Source organism: Oncorhynchus tshawytscha, linkage group LG07, assembly GCF_018296145.1.
Source record: "Oncorhynchus tshawytscha isolate Ot180627B linkage group LG07, Otsh_v2.0, whole genome shotgun sequence".
NCBI classification, from domain to species: domain Eukaryota; kingdom Metazoa; phylum Chordata; class Actinopteri; order Salmoniformes; family Salmonidae; genus Oncorhynchus; species Oncorhynchus tshawytscha.
Window position 1 is genome coordinate 31,892,433 of NC_056435.1, and position 20,993 is coordinate 31,913,425.

Sequence of the window (20,993 nt, forward strand, 5' to 3'; positions counted from 1 at the left end):
TGTAAAAAATAAAATTGTAAAACTTTCAAATCCATAATTTTTTCGTTGCTAAATCTCTTTTTTGTAGAATATTAAAACATACAATCTACTTGCAGTGAAGACACTCAACATTTACATTACATTCAGTCATCTAACAGACTCCCATCCGGTGCGACCCACAGAAGCATCCAGGGTCAACGTCCTGTCCTGCTCAAGGGTACATCCACAGATCTCCAACAAGATCAAAAATGATTTGTTTTTATTTTGGAAAAAAACATCTGTCTTGATATATGGTCAAAGTTAAAGGACATTTGTTCCTGACCACCGCTGATGTGTCTGAGATGTTGAGGGACTGTTTCTGGTTCTTTACTGCAGCTGATAAATCACCCAGTTGGGTGCTACTGTTGGCAATGAAGGATCAGCTACCTAGGGAGGAGCGGTACTGAAGGAACTGGGAACGTTGGACAAAACCATGGGCCCTGATGAAGAGCTCCTGGCTTATCTGACAGACTGACGTGCTCCATGGCTCTAATGTTGGCTTACCATCGATGCACCCTCTGCTCAAGCCATACTGACTTTTCCAAACTGCCTCAACTCCATTCGTTTTCTATGTTTAATTTGTTGTTCATTGATGGATGATGTAGTTTGTTGACAAGAGGACCACAATGGAAATATGTTTCAACACTTTGTTTGTGTTATATTCAATGGTTTTTACATACATTGTATCCACGTGTGGTTGAAATGTGTCTTTATTTATTTTTCTAAAAAATCATATATATATATACACATACATATATCCTATACACCCCCGTCACTAGTGCCTGCATTATTGTTTGCCACCTGGCCTTAAATTGTGCCAATTACTTTTCCTTGGGCACTCATGCTATTTCAATAATAAATCATTAGATTTTCCATTGTGTCAATGATGGCAGATTGATTGACTTCCACGTTTTTTGTAAAAGTTTTTTCAAGATGTGTGATGAGAAGAAAATCATCCAGCCCATTGGGTATCTCACTACACCCCCATATGCCATGTCTTGAAATATGCATTGTAATACCACAGACAGAAGGGGTAACCCAGATGGGTCACATGGCTATAAAGCTGAACCATCCGTTTAGAACGTTTTCTCGTTATCCTGTGAGAGCTTTTGTTCCGAAGATACTACAGTGTTTTTGGTGCCATTCTTATGTTCATGGTGCAGCAGTGTGCAGGTGGGAGATTACAAGATGTGAGAAGTGTGTGGGAGGGCATGAGATTAAGGAACGTGTAGTATCGGTGGAGAAAGTTGTGTGTCTGTAAGCTGTGGGGGTACCCATGGGGCTGGAGATCAGAGGTGTCTGGTGAGGGAAAGGCAGGTTGAGGTTGCCAGGGTTACAGTAGTACAGAAAGTGTCATATGCTGAAACAGTGAAGAGAGTGGTAGAGGAAGATGGGTACAGGGTAAGGGATCCTGAGAGGATTCCTGTGAGTAGTCAGAGACCAATAGAGAGGGATGGGAATAATATGTGCTTCGGTCAGGTGGGTTTCTTAGCATTCATAGCTATGTTTGTCAACAGTACTGCAGAAATGGAACGTAGGGTCACAAAAAATAGAGGTTGTGGTGACAACTGCATATAATTACTTGGGATTGCAAGGTTTTACTGCAGAAGATTTGTTGGGGGTGTTAAGTGGTAGTGTTATGTCCTTGCAGAACATTGGCCTTGAATAGGATTAGATAGGGCTAAATAGTGGAATGGGGTCCAATCCCAAAGAAGAAGAAGGTTTTTTTCTCACCATCAAATATGGTAGTGAGAGGAAGTCCAGTCCCAGGTAATGGAAGAGGATGGATTTTTGTGAAACTGGGCCAACATTCTGCAAATCTTCTGATCAATGAAACATCTGATCTCAATAAATGTTTCTGTTTCCAAAACTAGAAACTGTTACAAACACATTACACTAAGTTTTATAGACTTGACGCTTTGCCAAAGTTTTTAATTTTTTTAAAAGTGTTGTTTAGAAGGAGTGCAAGGTTGAATTAAGTTTGTGCACATGCACACTTCACTGAGGAGGCATTCCCTAATGGAAATATGCAATTCATGCTACAACACGCCAATTGCATCTCAGAAGCTCGTGATTGGCTTTGCCCACTTCCTTGTTGTTCTGCTCACTATGCTTCTCCCACAGTAAATGACACAGGTGAACTGTCTTAGGTTAGCGATAAATATCTTTGGTTATACTTCTGACAGCCAACGTCCTAGCTCCACCCACAATTTCCAGACTTTATAGCATTCCCAGAAACCTTGGATTATTGAGTCATTATTGGTTTTACACTTAAGACATTACTACTAGTGTGCTGTAGAATTTGTGAATGTTGTCTCTTGTATAATACATTCTATACATTAGTTTATACTGGATAACATGTTCCAACTTTCCCTCCATCTTGTGCCAACATCAGTTCTTTTTAAGTCTTGGTTCTAATAGTTTATATATTTGTTCTTTTATTTTTTTATTTTTTTATTTCACCTTTATTTAACACGGTAGGCTAGTTGAGAACAAGTTCTCATTTGCAACTGCGACCTGGCCAAGATAAAGCATAGCAGTGTGAGCAGACAACACAGAGTTACACATGGAATAAACAATTAACAAGTCAATAACACAGTAGAAAACAAAGGGGGGAGTCTATATACAATGTGTGCAAAAGGCATGAGGAGGTAGGCGAATAATTACAATTTTGCAGATTAACACTGGAGTGATAAATGATCAGATGGTCATGTACAGGTAGAGATATTGGTGTGCAAAAGAGCAGAAAAGTAAATAAATAAAAACAGTATGGGGATGAGGTAGGTGAAAATGGGTGGGCTATTTACCAATAGACTATGTACAGCAGCAGCGATCGGTTAGCTGCTCAGATAGCTGATGTTTGAAGTTGGTGAGGGAGATAAAAGTCTCCAACTTCAGCGATTTTTGCAATTCGTTCCAGTCACAGGCAGCAGAGTACTGGAACGAAAGGCGGCCAAATGAGGTGTTGGCTTTTGGGATGATCAGTGAGATACACCTGCTGGAGCGCGTGCTACGGATGGGTGTTGCCATCGTGACCAGTGAACTGAGATAAGGCGGAGCTTTACCTAGCATGGACTTGTAGATGACCTGGAGCCAGTGGGTCTGGCGACGAATATGTAACGAGGGCCAGCCGACTAGAGCATACAGGTCGCAGTGGTGGGTGGTATAAGGTGCTTTAGTGACAAAACGGATGGCACTGTGATAGACTGCATCCAGTTTGCTGAGTAGAGTGTTGGAAGCCATTTTGTAGATGACATTGCCGAAGTCGAGGATCGGTAGGATAGTCAGTTTTACTAGGGTAAGCTTGGCGGCGTGAGTGAAGGAGGCTTTGTTGCGGAATAGAAAGCCGACTCTTGATTTGATTTTCGATTGGAGATGTTTGATATGAGTCTGGAAGGAGAGTTTGCAGTCTAGCCAGACACCTAGGTACTTATAGATGTCCACATATTCAAGGTCGGAACCATCCAGGGTGGTGATGCTAGTCGGGCATGCGGGTGCAGGCAGCGATCGGTTGAAAAGCATGCATTTGGTTTTACTAGCGTTTAAGAGCAGTTGGAGGCCACGGAAGGAGTGTTGTATGGCATTGAAGCTTGTTTGGAGGTTAGATAGCACAGTGTCCAATGACGGGCCGAAAGTATATAGAATGGTGTCGTCTGCGTAGAGGTGGATCAGGGAATCGCCCGCAGCAAGAGCAACATCATTGATATATACAGAGAAAAGAGTCGGCCCGAGAATTGAACCCTGTGGCACCCCCATAGAGACTGCCAGAGGACCGGACAGCATGCCCTCCAATTTGACACACTGAACTCTGTCTGCAAAGTAATTGGTGAACCAGGCAAGGCAGTCATCCGAAAAACCGAGGCTACTGAGTCTGCCGATAAGAATATGGTGATTGACAGAGTCGAAAGCCTTGGCACGGTCAATGAAGACGGCTGCACAGTACTGTCTTTTATCGATGGCGGTTATGATATCGTTTAGTACCTTGAGTGTGGCTGAGGTGCACCCGTGACCGGCTCAGAAACCAGATTGCACAGCGGAGAAGGTACGGTGGGATTCGAGATGGTCAGTGACCTGTTTGTTGACTTGGCTTTCGAAGACCTTAGATAGGCAGGGCAGGATGGATATAGGTCTGTAACAGTTTGGGTCCAGGGTGTCTCCCCCTTTGAAGAGGGGGATGACTGCGGCAGCTTTCCAATCCTTGGGGATCTCAGACGATATGAAAGAGAGGTTGAACAGGCTGGTAATAGGGGTTGCGACAATGGCGGCGGAAAGTTTCAGAAATAGGGGGTCCAGCTGTTGGCCAAGGTTGGAGTAGCCAGGCGGAAGGCATGGCCAGCCGTTGAGAAATGCTTATTGAAGTTTTCGATAATCATGGATTTATCGGTGGTGACCGTGTTACCTAGACTCAGTGCAGTGGGCAGCTGGGAGGAGGTGCTCTTGTTCTCCATGGACTTCACAGTGTCCCAGAACTTTTTGGAGTTGGATCTACAGGATGCAAACTTCTGCCTGAAGAAGCTGGCCTTAGCTTTCCTGACTGACTGCGTGTATTGGTTCCGGACTTCCCTGAACAGTTGCATATCCCGGGGACTATTCGATGCTATTGCAGTCCGCCACAGGATGTTTTTGTGCTGGTCGAGGGCAGTCAGGTCTGGGGTGAACCAAGGACTGTATCTGTTCTTAGTTCTGCATTATTTGAACGGAGCATGCTTATCTAAAATGGTGAGGAAGTTACTTTTAAAGAATGACCAGGCATCCTCAACTGACGGGATGAGGTCAATGTCCTTCCAGGATACCCGGGCCAGGTCGATTAGAAAGGCCTGCTCACAGAAGTGTTTTAGGGAGCGTTTGACAGTGATGAGGGGTGGTCGTTTGACTGCGGCTCCGTAGCGGATACAGGCAATGAGGCAGTGATCGCTGAGATCCTGGTTGAAGACAGCGGAGGTGTATTTGGAGGGCCAGTTGGTCAGGATGACATCTATGAGGGTGCCCTTGTTTACAGAGTTAGGGTTGTACCTGGTGGGTTCCTTGATGATTTGTGTGAGATTGAGGGCATCTAGCTTAGATTGTAGGACTGGCGGGGTGTTAAGCATATCCCAGTTTAGGTCACCTAACAGAACAAACTCTGAGGCTAGATGGGGGGCGATCAATTCACAAATGGTGTCCAGGGCACAGCTGGGAGCTGAGGGGGGTCGGTAGCAGGCGGCAACAGTGAGAGACTTATTTCTGGAGAGAGTCATTTTCAAAATTAGTAGTTCGAACTGTTTGGGTATGGATCTGGAAAGTATGACATTACTTTGCAGGCTATCTCTGCAGTAGACTGCAACTCCTCCCCCTTTGGCTGTTCTATCTTGACGGAAGATGTTATAGTTGGGTATGGAAATCTCTGAATTTTTGGTGGCCTTCCTGAGCCAGGATTCAGACACAGCAAGGACTTCAGGGTTAGCAGAGTGTGCTAGAGCAGTGAGTAAAACAAACTTAGGGAGGAGGCTTCTGATGTTGACATGCATGAAACCAAGGCTTTTTCGATCACAGAAGTCAACAAATGAGGGTGCCTGGGGACATGCAGGGCCTGGGTTTACCTCCACATCACCCGCGGAACAGAGAAGGAGTAGTATGAGGGTGCGGCTAAAGGCTATCAAAACTGGTCGCCTAGAGCGTTGGGGACAGAGAATAAGAGTTCTAAGATATTGTCAGTTGGATATGCTCTCTGCAAGATTTTATATATCTTCCCTGTCATATGAACATCCTTTTCTGACTCAAATAAGATTTCAAATAAAGCTTGCTGCTAAATATAAGGTGACAACTAAATCATTTTTGATGAATCCTAAATCATCCTTTTATGGATATGTAATCTGGATCATGTGAGATATAAAGAAGGTGTGCATATGGGATCAACTACCCCCAAGCAGATAAGAAAAATAACTTGAACACACAATAATGTCTCTGCTTTGGACTGGGCAATACATGTATCTCCAGGCCAGAAAAATGTTGTGGATTTGCATTATGTGGTCAATGGATTTATCTGTGTCTAGATACCCGTTTGCACATGAAAACACAGTTAAAGGATATATATTTAGTGATAAGTGATTATTGTATGTTGGAATCAAAATAAACCCTCCTCTGCTTCTGTGGTAAACCAAATTGAGCAGGTTGAGACAAACCATTGCTTGATTAAATACAGACCCTTAAACTCTGACACCCTGGTTTTGTATGACATCCTAGTCAAGTCCATACACTTACTGTAAGAGAAAACATAATCCTAGACTTACCACCACGAAATTCAATTGAGTCTTAATATACCTAGCCTTACTCCCTGAGTCAGCAAGAGAATGGATGACACCCAAAAACTGTTCAATTTCATGCACTTGAGTATGATGCCAATCTTGACCCATTTAATAGATCACACTGTACATCATGAAAAATACCATCTAAAAATCATATCACATATAGAATATACATTATCTTATACTGTATCTTCATATACACAGGAATGGGAATCATTAAAATAATCTGGATTCCTGCCAAGAGTAGTACAGGAAGTTCCATTGCTCCTCTGGAGAGTCCCTCAAGGTTGCTCTGTTATCCAAAATACTTCAAATCAAAATATTATGATATGTAACTTTTAAGTTGCATGTACAATATTTGAAACTATTGGTCAGTCCAAACGCCTTTTTAATTCTGTCATGGAAATACATGTATTTCCTGTTACCAAGTAATTTACGGATTCTATGCCTTTAGTCTTCAATGTGGACCAATGTATTGGGGAATTCTGAAAAGCTATCCAAGGATTGCTCCAGAAAGGTTTTGTTTTTTAGGGTGTTATATTGGTTCTTGAGAATACGTTTAATTTTCTTCCATGTTGTTATATTGTTCTTAACTATTAAGTTGTTAATGTTCTTAGCTTTATCGTTTATCCACATAAAAAGATCCTGGGGATGAGCATGTGCATCTTCAATATGTACCCATTACTCCTCTTTAGTGCATTTAACTATATGTCGCAAGTAGAAGCCTTGGGTGGCATGTTGATACCATTCCAAGTCTGGAAGGTTATAACCACTATCAGACTTAAGAAGATGTAAAACTTTCCTTTTTATTAATTGAATTTGATTTGCCCATATGTAGTCTATACTGTCTCTTGTAAGTAGCCTATGTGGTTAAAGTAGCAACAGCAGATGAAACAATAAGTGTCCCCTGCCACTGCTTCGCTAAAAGGCTGAGGAGAGAAATGTAACCACTATCACATTTATAGACAGAGCTATGGATACAAGGACTGACCATCCATGATATCAACATTATAGTTTTAACCATGTTTTGAAGCAATATAGTGTTTGTTTACATTTACTTTGTTTAGAAACATTGGAGTAAAACAAGCTTATAGTTTGTGTTCAGATTGAATACGACAGTTGAACTAAGCTCATGGGGCATTTATAAATTAAATCCTTTAAGAATCAATGGGTACATATCATTCATATTACAAGTCCAAAAATTGATGTAGCTACTGCAGATTGGTAGCCTGACAACTCACACTAAAATCTTGCGCTGCTCTGTCGTTCGCTACATACTTTAGTCTGAGACTGCCATCATTGAAGTCGTTTGTGGTGACGAAGGGCAAGAAGGGCGTTGTACAAAACAAATGAATCAGCGATTGGATCGTCTCTAACCAATCAGAGTATCAAAGCCAATGAAGAATTTTCAAACCACCACTTTTCCCACGTGTGTTCTGGCTTTGGCCCAACCCATCAGTTTCTGGACTAATCAGATGGCCCAGAAAGTGTTTGCATTCGGTGAAGGGTTGGAGAGGTACTCAGATCCAGGCTCATTGCGTAGAAGAAACTAACGTCTCTGGGCGTAGCCTAGCGTTTGGCCGGAGCAAGGAGTCTGGGTAGCCAGGCAAGCAGATTGTTTTTTATTTAGTAACTATTTAAGCAGAAAAGGTCATATCTGATGCCAGTTGTCTTATGATAGACTACAGACAAAATCCTCACACTGTGTTGTATTCAGAGATTAACACTTGTCCAATGAACTTGTCCAAATGAAAACCTTTGCCTGCTTTTTAAAGCTACTTTTAATTTGCTTGATCTCCAAGGGAAGGCTATTCCACAGACAAATACCTGTATGGAAAAAAATGCTCCTCGCAGTACTGTTTACTCTTGGGATTTTACAAGACATAACACTAGGGCTGGTATTGTGACTGTGTTGGTTATAGACCATATTAATGTGGTTTTTCATGTAACCTGGGGCACAATCATTTAAGATGTCAAACATATGATTAAGTTTAAGTTGGTCCACTCTGGACTCCAAAGGCAACAAGTCCTGCATCCCTATGTGGGTCCAAGGGGGGACATTCAGTATATACAGTGCCTTGCGAAAGTACTCGGCCCCCTTGAACTTTGCGACATACCCCAAGCGACTTACAGCTGTAATCGCAGCAAAAGGTGGCGCTACAAAGTATTAACTTAAGGGGGCTGAATAATTTTGCACGCCCAATTTTTCCGTTTTTGATTTGTTAAAAAAGTTTGAAATATCCAATAAATGTCGTTCCACTCCATGATTGTGTCCCACTTGTTGTTGATTCTTCACAAAAAAATACAGTTTTATATCTTTATGTTTGAAGCCTGAAATGTGGCAAAAGGTCGCAAAGTTCAAGGGGGCCGAATACTTTCGCAAGGCACTGTACCTGATAACATTATTTTGCATGACCTGCATGCTCTCATTCAGCTTTAGCCCACTATACCACAAGATACTTTCCCAAGCAGATCACCTTCGACGGTGAAATCCTTCATCCAAAACCCAAGCAACAAATAAAGACACAAATAATAATTAAAATAACTCATCTGAGCGACACAACTGTAATCATGGGAGACTTTTCCCCTTGGAGTATGCAGATAAACAAGAGTGGAATGAATAGAAGTACGTGTTTAAAGTAGGTGCATATACAGTACTGTAAGTAGAGTGCATGGGGCTAACTGCATTACAGTCAGAAAGTGAGATTAATCTTTCTTGGTTTCATCAATTAATGGGCTAACCATTACGGACTCTTTTGACAATAGAAGGCAGGTTTCCATTGACCCATGTGTATTTGACAACAGCAAGTCGCAAAAAACAACATTAGGACGTGTAATGGAAACGGCAACTATAAGAGAACTGTTCTAAACAGCGTCATTTTTATCTGCTCAACGGGTAGATTCTTATTTTGTCTGGCTTTCTTAATTTGTCACAACTTCCTCTGAAGTTGGTGCCTCTCCTTGTTCGGGCGGCGTTCGGTGGTTGTCGTCACCAGCTTTCTAGCTGCCACCGACCCATGTTTCTTTTTCCATTTGATATGTCTTGAGTGTACACACCTGATTCCCATTGTTATTATTATTTCCCTATTTAACCCTCTGGTTCCCATTATGTTTTACGCGTGACTATTCCTGGTTTGTGTTTGTTATCCCTGCGTGGATTATGTTGGCTGATATATTTTACTCAGTTCTGTGTTCTGCGCTTGACTCCGTCCTCACCTCTGCACAACTGACATAATTGCAACAAATGATGGAAACTGTTTTTCGAATAAATTATGATTGCTGAATCATTTTGAAGGTACCCGGGCACGTTGTGATCACGTAAATATAGCTAAAGCTCCACTCCACATTTAATTATAAATCCCTACTGCTTGCTTAATCTTTTTTTCTCAACTATACACATTATGTTTCTTCCTGGACAAGGATTGTCCTGACTTTCAATAATGCCTGAATTGCTTCACCTTGTTTTTCTGGTTGGCTGGCTCACCTGGATAAAACGTTCACTATGCAATTATTTCAGATCTACAGGAGTGCACGTTTTACCATGGCACGGACCATGGCGATACATTGGCAGGGCACATTATAATTATTAACATATGGCAAATTAATGACAGGTCTATTACAGTTTCAAATAATCATCATCTTATAGCAATTGGGACACCCATCACAGATTTCGGCATTGTTATTAATAGAAATGTCTGCTGCATATCTCTCAATTCCCATAAGTCAACCACCAATTAAAATCATGAAATTCTGTTTGATAAAACATAGCTTTACCCTCATTGTGATTACCTAATTTTACCCCCTGATGACCATAGACTGAAGAATCTGCAAAGAGCAAACAGACTGCATATGCACAAAAGTGATGCATGATGATTTGTTAGCATTACATCCATGATCTACAATAGTGTCCATCCGACTTCAAGGTCACGAGGCAGCAGGTTTAGAGGGCCAGGGTTTCTTAGTACTGTAGCTAGGTCAGCTGTGGGCTCAGTATGTCAGGGGACTGAGGACAGAGGCAGTCGTCCTCCCTCTTGATCCACTCCAGCAGCTTATTAACAGCGGCCAGGGGCAGCTCAGGCCTGGTGGAAGACACAGAAACAGAATGGGGGGAAAAAAAGAGGTAAGACGGGTATCAAGGACTATAAACCGTATAAGCCGTGATGATGTACACCAGTGGCTCCCAAACTGTGGTTCCCCAACCAGTGGCTTCCAAACTGTGGTTCCCCAAAAATGTATATTATTGTTTATTTTTTAAAGGAACTCAGTCCGGCTTTCAACTTACTCTTGAAAGTTTTAATAGTAGAATGCACAAGGAGCAATTTCAAAATTGCGTAGTGTTTTCCTCTTGTCATGTCAGTCATGCATACCATAGAGAGCTATTTATAACTTGTCAGAAATGTCCACATCAACTAGTCCATGTCGGCTAACATTTTTAGCTGGGTTTTTTAGCCCATAGAATTTGTTGTAATGTTTGAGTCACTTAAATATCACACATTAGACATGGCAAAATGTATAGAATTGCAAGAAAATTACCTTTAAAACTGCTACATTTGCTCTGCACCCCATGACAAAAATGTGTATAATTACAGGAAAGCTTTAAAGCTGAAAAAAATATATTCACCAACATGAGGGGTGTGAACAGTTTGTACCATGAAAGGTGCTTGTGCTAATAGAAATAGACATGGAACGCAGGGGGGGCGTGGGATGTTCCCCAATACTTGAAAGGAGGGCCTGAGTGAAAAACTTTGGGAACCCCTGTTGTACATTACATAAATCGTCCATACTCACGTTGTGTAGATTCCAGAGGTCTTGGACTTGTACAGAAAGTGCCTGAGCTCTGGGATGCCGACCTGGCTGACAGAGTAGCTGGGGCACTTCAGTGCCTCCTTCAAGGCCTTGTAGGCAGTGCGTTTGCTCAGCCGCTCCAGGAAGCGGTGCTTGCAATCAGAAAGGTTAAAGAATTCCTCCCGGTCGGCGGACACCAGGATGAGGCAAAGGTCAGAGGCCGGCTCCAGGTAAGAGATGTGGGTGTGGAAGAAGCCAGCAGTGCTGAACTTAGGGTGGCAGATGGGCGTCCAGCCTTCACCCTCGTGGAAAGAGGACGCCCACCAGGTTGAAGAGCAGGTGCAGGTCCATATGGTGCAGGTACTGGTCCTTCTTGCGTACCAGGGTGACCAGGCAGTCCCCAGCCAGGAGGATGGAGAAGACCAGGTTCTTGGTCTTGGCAGCCTGGAGGAGACCAAGTCGCTGGTGGAGCTGGCAAGGGGGAGGCAAGTGACAGTGCTGACGAGCAGGCCCAGGTCACGGTCCAACAAACGCAGCAGGTTGTCCGTGAGATGCTCGGAGCCTGTCAGTAGGCGGCCCAGGTCATAGTTCTACTTGTGCTGGAAGATGTGGTTGAGCTGGGTGAGGTTGAGCAGGCTGGCGATCTGGTAGTATATGTACTGCAGCTCACGCGTCAGCTCTCTATCTGACTGACAGGTCTGGGATACGCCCACCAGGACCAGAGGAGTTTTGCGAAGGAACACCACTTTGTAACCGTCTTGAACAGAAGATTTGAATGAGAGGGCAATGACACAGTACAGTACAGTACAGACAGATCGTTTTTTTTGCAATATGGCATATCTTACTGACTGAGATATGAATTGCATAGCCTACTTTATAGTTGTTCACTATGATTCACTGACAAAAACTATGACAAAGCTACTTTACTCTCTAACTCTAATTTTCCACTCCACAGAGATACTCCCCAAATCTTCTACTCACTTGCGTGAATGGAGCAAATGATACTGTTGTCTGCCTTCACGACGGAGACCAGGCACCATCATGACCCCATGGTGCTGGAGAGGGCCTCCTTTGTGCCGTAGCGTGAGTAGATGGGCTTGCCTGCCTCGCTCAGTACAAACACATGTTTCCTGTGGCTACGACAGGTCTCACTGCACACATCCTCGTCCTTAATCCTGCTTTCTGGGCACACCTCCTCCTCTACCTCCACCTTAGGCTGCTGCTCCTTCTGGGTCTCCTCCTCAGCCCCCAGACACAGAGCCTCCTCCTTTACAGACTGTCTTGACTCCCAAAGCACAGAGTCTCTTTCAGTTTCCATCTCAGTAGTCACCTCACTGTCAGCAGTCAGGTCCTCAAAGGACTGTGCATGAACAAACACTCTCCTGGCCAGCACCTGTGGAGATTAGATGTTTTTAAAACAGTGAATCTTGACATAAACCCATTCTCGTAAAAACAAAAAAAGGTGAATACAGGGGGAGCATCATAACACCACTATGACGTGGGTGCCTAAGGGGAATGGGAAAAAGAGGGAGGCCATCTTTCATTGAACGACAGCAAGTCATATCCCATTAGGATATTGATCTAATCTAGATGACACTTGCATCTACCGTAAAAGAGTTCAAGTCTTTTGCCAGGTCAGATAATGATTTAAGTTCTCCCCTGGAAATATAAAATCAATGAAAAGAAAGTTGAAACTCTCAGTCTAAAACAGAGCAAAACCTACCACTTATTTAAAATACCACTTATTCTAACTCCAGTAAAAAAAAAAGTATGTGGATGAGAAAGGATACATGTGACCCCTTGTACACGGACATTCCTACTCCCCCTTATCCAGCCAACACACACTGACGGTTTCTTCACATTTGATTTCAATCACTTTTTGACTGAACCCCTTGACTTGAAAACTTCCCATATATATTTGCCCATTAACTTTCTGGACCTGAATGCCAAAACATTAAGAAGACAGAAATGCTCTAAATTAGCCCATTTTGCATACCCCACCCTCTCACTCTGTTTTTAATTTACATGCTCCCTCTTGGCCAAATCCTCAGAGATTATAACATCAACTGCTACACTGACAATACCCAGGTTCACATCAACACCAAGCCGGACACCATCTCTGCCTTAACAAAACTTAGCAGCTGCCTAGAGGACATTGGGGCATGGATGAAAGAGAACTTCCTCCAGTTGAACAGAAGCAAGACTGAAGCTATACTTATTGGGACACCCAAGCAGGTCACCAATGCTGGAAACATCTGCCCTACAATCAACAGTCAGGCCATTCACCTGTTATCTCCAACCCAGGAGTCAAGTTTGATCCTTCTCAGTTCTTTAAATGCCCACATAAAACAAATATGTAAAACATTTTTTTCAAAACATTGCCCGGGTCATGCATCCCATCAGCGAATCTCAACCACGCCTTAATTTTCTTTTGGATCGACTTCAGAAATGCGCTGTTTGTGGGGCTCCCAGCCAAATCACTACAGAGGATCCAACTAATCCAGAACAGTGATGCCAGGGTCCTTACCTGGACCAAGAAGTCAGACCAAATCAACCCGATCCTGGGCCAACTCCACTGGCTACAGGTGTTAGCAATTGCTGTTATTCTTCAATAACACAAGCCCCAAAACAAATCAGGGGGAGAAAAATAGGTTTACTTGAGAAGGACAAATCAAGATGTGATGCTGGGAGGTAGATGTTCAGTCTCCTCTGTCCTCAGCTTCTCCACTGAACAAAGGAACAGGATGCCATTTTTAACCCCTCACGGTAGCCTGGGATTAACCAATCAGAAGTCCTTGCAGTACGACTGGACCAATGTCCAAATAACAAGTATCCTGCTCCCGACTCAATGTACAGAACGTAGCACACGTAGGTCTGAGTTCAGAAGTGACATTCCACAGATTCTAAACAGCTGTTGAACTGAAACCCATCTCCTATGTACAATTCCCTATTGACCATTAGTACTCTAGTTTTTAGTCCTCTCAAACTCTGCAATGTGTATTTATCTTCAAAATAATCTTATACCGGTCAACTACAGGATCAACTTCAAAATCCTCATGCTTGTATTTAAAGCCTTGAACGGATTGAGGCCAACCGAAATCAGCAACCTCATCTTAATCAGCGAGCTACTTTGCACTCTCCGCTCCAGCCACTTCCTACTGCTTCAAATCCCCAAACACGTCTCCGAACTATGAAGGTACGAGCCTTCTGCTCCCTTGCCCCTCGCCTATGGAATGCTCTCCCTGACCACTCTGAACTTTTAAAACCCATTTCTACTGACTGTCTTTTTCATGGATGTCTCCAGCTATCACTGCTACCTAGTCTCAATCCAAAACGTATTGAGCACCTAGCGCACTATTGCTATTTTACCTGGCTTGATTCTAAATGTATGTTGTTTTTACCTCAGTAGAGCTTTGAGATAACACCGTTATGAAAAGGACCTTGCTACAGCTGTACATAGTCCATCGGTAAATAGCCCACCCAATTTACCTACCTCATCCCCATACGGTTTTCATTTATTTACTTTTCTGCTCTTTTGCACACCAGTATCTCTACCTGCACATGACCATCTGATCATTTATCACTCCAGTGTTAATCTGCAAAATTGTAATTATTCGTCTACCTCCTCATGCCTTTTGCACAATGTATATAGACTCTTTTTTTCTACTGTGTTATTGACTTGTTTATTGTTTACTCCATGTGTAACTCTGTGTTGTTGTCTGTTCACACTGCTATGCTTTATCTTGGCCAGGTCGCAGTTGCAAATGAGAACTTGTTCTCAACTAGCCTACCTGGTTAAATAGGTGAAATAGGTGAAATATATATATTTTTTTAAGTTAACTTCCTGTAATTATAGTGTTTCCTAATAGGGAGAATCCATATTTATGAACAGAACACAATTTCCGTAGGTTTTGTCAAACTAAATTACATTGAAAACGTGTTTTAATGACTAGATTACTAATCTACTCCCTTCCCTGAAAATCCCACCCCTAATAATGAATTGACAGGTCTGAAACCCTACGAACCCTGTGACTCAAACATCCCACCCTTTCCCTGAAAATCCCACCCATAGTGATTGATTGACAGGTCTAAAACCCTACCAACTCAGGGACTCACAAATATCCTGATCCTCCTCTGACAATCCCACCCACAGTGCTCGATTGACAGGCCAAACTGTTAAGAATGTGGCCAGAATAACAATGAGGAAATTTAAAAAATTTAAATGGGAGGAATAATATTATAATACGGTTAGAATTTTGCACTTGGTAGGTCAAGAAGAATCAAATGTTATTTGTCACATGTGCAGAATACAACAGGTGTAGAGCTTACAGTGAAATGCTTACTTACAAGCCCTTAACCCACAATGCTTTAAGAAGTTAAGAAAAAAAAAGTGTTTAATAAAAAATAGATAAGTTTTTAAAAAATTGAAAATAAAAGTAACAAATAATTAACAGAAGCAGTAAAACAATAGCAAGGCTATATACACGGGGTACAGGTACAGAGTCAATGTGCGGGGGCACCAGTTAGTCGAGGTAATATGTACATGTAGGCAGAGTGGTTAAAACTTCCTAAGGCTAGGGGGCACTATTTTCACATCCGGATGAAACGTGTGCCCAAAGTAAACTGCCTGCTACTCAGGCCCAGAAGCTAGGATATGCATATTATTTGGATAGAAACACTCTGGAGTCTCTAAAACTGTTTGAATGATGTCTGTGAGTATAACAGAACTTATTTGGCAGGCGAAACCCAGAGGACAAACCATCCAGGGAAAAGAAATTGGAGGTCACACTCTTTTCAATGAACTTTCTATGGAGATCTAGATTTCTAAGTCACTTGCTTGCAGTTCCTATTGCTTCCACTGGATTTCAACAGTCTTTAGAAATTGGTTGATGATTTTCCTTTGAGAAATGAAGAAGTAAGGCAGTGTCACCAGCAAAACAAACCCCCCCGCTCCCCCCTCCATGCTTCACAGTGTGAACCACACATGCAGAGATCATCTGTTCACCTACTCTGCGTCTCACAAAGACAGTGGTTGGAACCAAATATCTCAAATTTGGACTCATCAAACCAAAGGACAGATTTCCACCAGTCCAATGTTCATGGCTCATGTTTCTTGGTCCAAGCAAGTCTCTTCTTATTATTGGTGTCCTTTAGTAGTGGTTTCTTTGCAGTAATTTGACCACGAAGGCCTGATTCACACAGTCTCCACTGAACAGTTGATGTTAAGATATGTCTGTTACTTGAACTCTGAAGCATTTATTTGGGCTGCAATTTCTAAGGGTGGTAACTCTAATGAACGTATCCTCTGCAGCAGAGGTAACTCGGGGTCTTCCTTTCCTGTAGTGGTCCTCATGAGAGCCAGTTTCATCATAAATCATAATGGTTTTTGCGACTACACTTGAAGAAACTTTCAAAGTTCTTGACATTTTCCGTATTGACTGACCTTCATGTAAAGTAATGATGGACTGTCATTTCTCTTTGCTTATTTGAGCTGTTCTTGCCATAATATGGACTTGGTCTTTTACCAAATATGGCTATCTTCTGTATACCAACCCTACCTTGTCGCAACACAACTGATTGGCTCAAATGCATCAAGGAAAGAAATTCCACAAATTAACTTAAGGCACACCTGTTAATTGAAATGCATTCCAGGTGACTACCTCATGAAGCTGGTTTAGAGAATGCCAAGAGTGTGCAAAGCTGTCATCAAGGCAAAAGGTGGCTACTTTGAAGAATCTCATATTTTGATTTGTTTAACACTTTCTTTGGTTACTACATGATTCCATGTGGTTTTTTTTGCACAGTGTTGATGTCTTCACTACTATTCTACAATGTAGAAAATAGTAAAAATAAAGAAACCCTTGAATAAGTAGGTGTGTCCAAACTTTTGACTGGTACTGTATATCCATAAATTGCGTCCCTGAACCTGCAATATAAATTATAAAATGTTGCTCCGATAATATTGGACATGTTTGGGCTAGAGCAGCCTGAGTTTCCAACCATTTATTTAAAATAGGTTAGTTCATAAAACAGAAATCACAAGCTACAAACAGCCTGCATATTTTGTTATTGTGCAGGCCTAATTTGATAAATAGAAACAAAAAACAGTACTGCATACATAATGTAATTGCGTTTTGATTTGAACAAAAAATATTCTACTGTTAGCCTCCCTTGAGAATCTTGCCTTTTTAAAATGAGAGAAAATATATGGGTTTTACATTTGAATCTGTAGCCTGCAGTTACAGGACTAGGCTACTATCAATTATTTGTATTTTGTCATTTTCAACAACCACATTGAGTTTGCTACATACTGTATTTGATAATAAATCGTGAAGGAAAATAATCATTATGAAAAGTATGAGGAATAACGTGTATTAATTGACCGTTCTGTTTTCCCCCCAACATGTACTTTTTTTGCCACTTTTGTTTGAAGCACTGTAACGGTCACCATGAACATCTTTTAAATTGTCTCAGTAGCACACATATTTGATGCAACGAGGGTAGATATTGTTTATTTTTTTCGATATTACTTACCAAGCCATGCAGCGCTGTTTGTTTTAAAAAACCTGTCTAGGACACAGGTTCCGCTAACGGAACTCCCCCCCAACATTCCGCTGAAAAGGCAGCGCTGGAAATTCAAAAATATTTTTTTGAAATATTTAACTTTTACACATTAACAAGTCCAATACAGCAAATGAAAGATAAACATCATGTTAATCTACCCATCGTGTCCGATTTTTTTAAACGTTTTACAGCGAAAACACAACATATATTTATGTTAGATCACCACCAAATCCAAAAAACACAGCCATTTTTCCCTGCCAAAGATAGTCACAAAAGCAGAATTAGAGATAAAATGAATCACTAACCTTTGATAATCTTCATCAGATGACACTCATATGACATCATGTTACACAATACAGTTATGTTTTGTTCGATAATAAGCATATTTATATCCACAAATCTCAGTTTACATTGCCGCTATGTTCAGAAATGCCTCCAAAATATCCGGAGTAATTACAGAGAGCCACGTCATATAACAGAAATACTCATCATAAACTTTGATGAAAGATACATGTTTTACATATAATTAACGATACACTGGTTGTTAATGCAACCACTGTGTCAGATTTTTTTTAAACGTTATGAAAAAAAGCATACCATGCAATAATCTGAGACGGCGCTCAGAAGTAAATATATTTCACCTTGCCATGTTGGAGTCAACAGAAATACGAAATTGCATCATAAATATTCCCTTACCTTTGATGATCTTTCATCAGAATGCAGTGCAAGGAATCCTAGTTCCGCAATAAATCGATGTTTTGTTCCATAATGTCCATTACTAGTGTCCAATTAGCTACTTTTGCTAGCTGTAACGGTTCTCTTGTGGTGAAGGAGAGGAGGACCAAAACGCAGCATGGTGGTTATTCATGTTTCTTTAATGAAGACGCTATACATGAATAAACTAACGAAAACAATAAACGTGAGAACTCAAAACAGCCCTATCTGGTGCAAAACACAAAGACAGGAACAATCACCCACAAACACACAGTGAAACCCAGGCTACCTAAATATGGTTCCCAATCAGAGACAATGACTAACACCTGCCTCTGATTGAGAACCATATCAGGCCAAACACAGAAACAAACAAACTAGACACACAACATAGAATGCCCACTCAGATCACACCCTGACCAAACAAACATAGAAACATACAAAGCAAACTATGGTCAGGGTGTGACACTAGCACGTTTAGTTCACATGTCCAAAAGCTGGCGCTGGTCCAGGCGAACTCGGACGAAAACTCCAAAAAGTTATATTCCAGGTCGAATAAACTGGTCAAACTAAGTAGAGAATCAATCTTCAGGATGCTATTATCATATATATCCAATAACGTTCCAACCGGAGCATTCGTCTTTGTCTACAGAGTAATGGAACGCAAGGCGATATAATGACTACTGCACGTAACCAGGAACTGGCATTCTGCCAGACCAGTGACTCAAATAGCTGCCATCCGGTCCCACATCACACTAGAGGCTTCATTCCAAGTTCTACTAACTGTTGACATCTAGTGGAAGGCGTAGGAAGTGCGAACAGATCCATATCTTATTTGGATGTGAATAGATGATGAGAATTTCCACTTCCTGTTTGGAAGTTTGCCTGCCCTATGAGTTCTGTTATACTCACAGACATAGTTCAAACAGTTTTAGAAACTTCAGAGTGTTTTCTATCCAATAGTAATAATAATATGCATCTATTAGCATCTGGGACAGAGTAGGAGGCAGTTCACTATGGGCACACAATTCATCCAAAGTGAAAATGCTGCCCCCTATCCCTAAAAGGTTTTAACGAGGTATAAATTACCCTGTGCTTTTTCATTTGACGCATTTGCACGAATATACAGCTACAGGCAATTAGGAAATTATACAATGAATTAGCTCATGATGCACGCTGTTCAAACAACAAAACAAATGTAACAACAGCACAACAAAATATATATTTTTTTTAAAACAATTTTCTTTTGCAGGTGCCTTTTCATTGTATACACCAGCAGCGCGACCAGTGCTTTCTAATTGCACTGAACTAAAATAGTGGCGCGTGGGAGTGAAGCAAAACTTCTCAGTGGTCAAAACCATTCATCTTGAGGCAACGGGGTGCAAAATGCAATCTGTTAATTATCTATTTTAATACATACTATCTCAAAACATTACTCATAATAGAATATGACAAATGACCCAATGGATTATGATTTTCTGGTAAAAATAATAATAAAAAGTGGGGTGCAAAAAACGTTTACTCACGCGACTATGGATGCAACAGTTCTTTCACTGCTGCTGTCTCTCTTGGGAAACCATGACACAGCGAGAGCCGTTACCGTAATCAATTGCGAATGTGGCTTGTACAGTATTTATTCTAAACTATTTCCAATAAGGAAATATCCAATATTAAAATAATTATTCTAATTCCTGTTGTCATTGGAGGAAATTTAGCCTATGTTCAAGTGGCCATATATTTCAATTAGAGAACTATTCATTTTCATTGTTCAGGACAACCACTGGATTTTGTATCTGCGACAAGGGAGCTGTTCTGTAGTAACATGACATCTACAGTAGGTAGACTACAAGTGGACATTGTTTGCTGGAACACAATGCCACCATTAGAGTTGCCTTGCCCACCTGGTTCTGTGCCCTCCACCAGGCCTGGCTTTCAGTCCTGTCCTTGCAGAGACGGTCCATTGGTGCCATTCTGTTGGACCTCCCATGAAACACCCCTGTTGTGGACGTCTCCAGCCATCACTGCTACCTAAGTAACTAAGGGACAACCACCTGAAACACAAGCTAGTAGATACCAAGTCTGTCAACATCACAGATGGGGTGAAGGTCAACATTTGCTTACAAAACAGTGAGTTTCCAGATGAGCAATAGCGTCGTTGTGCATCCTGCCTCAGTTTTGAGTATGATACACTGACAGTTTTTCTGTGTGACTATGTTGCTATCATGATAAAAAAAATAAAAGGGAAATATGACTGGTACAACACTCTTCAGTCAATGGCTATGGTCATAGAGATGGAAAGAGGCCTCATCATTGTACCTGTGCCATTATGGTGTATGTGACAGCATGAGCAATGCCATTGATCTCCATTTTAGGGAATACATTTTCTTCTTCACGATTGGCAGATCCCCCCTGATGACCCAGTTGGACATGACTCCAACAGGGTCACCAGGAGGGATCAGCCAATGAAGTTGGAAATTACACACTGTTGACTACATTAAAATGGTGGAAGCGCTCGATGGCGCTGCGGTGCCAATGCTAAGACCGCCTTTTGCCACTAGAGGCCTCTATCATTCTCTATAGCAATAATGTAAAACCACAATGTTAACAACTTGAGCTGAACTTCATTGAGTT

The 20,993-nt window shown here is 41.6% G+C and overlaps 1 pseudogene; it reads right to left on the minus strand.

The window, feature by feature from the left end:
• Positions 1–10,272: 10,272 nt before the first annotated feature.
• LOC112255249 lies at positions 10,273–20,332 on the minus strand (annotated as a pseudogene).
• Positions 20,333–20,993: the final 661 nt, after the last annotated feature.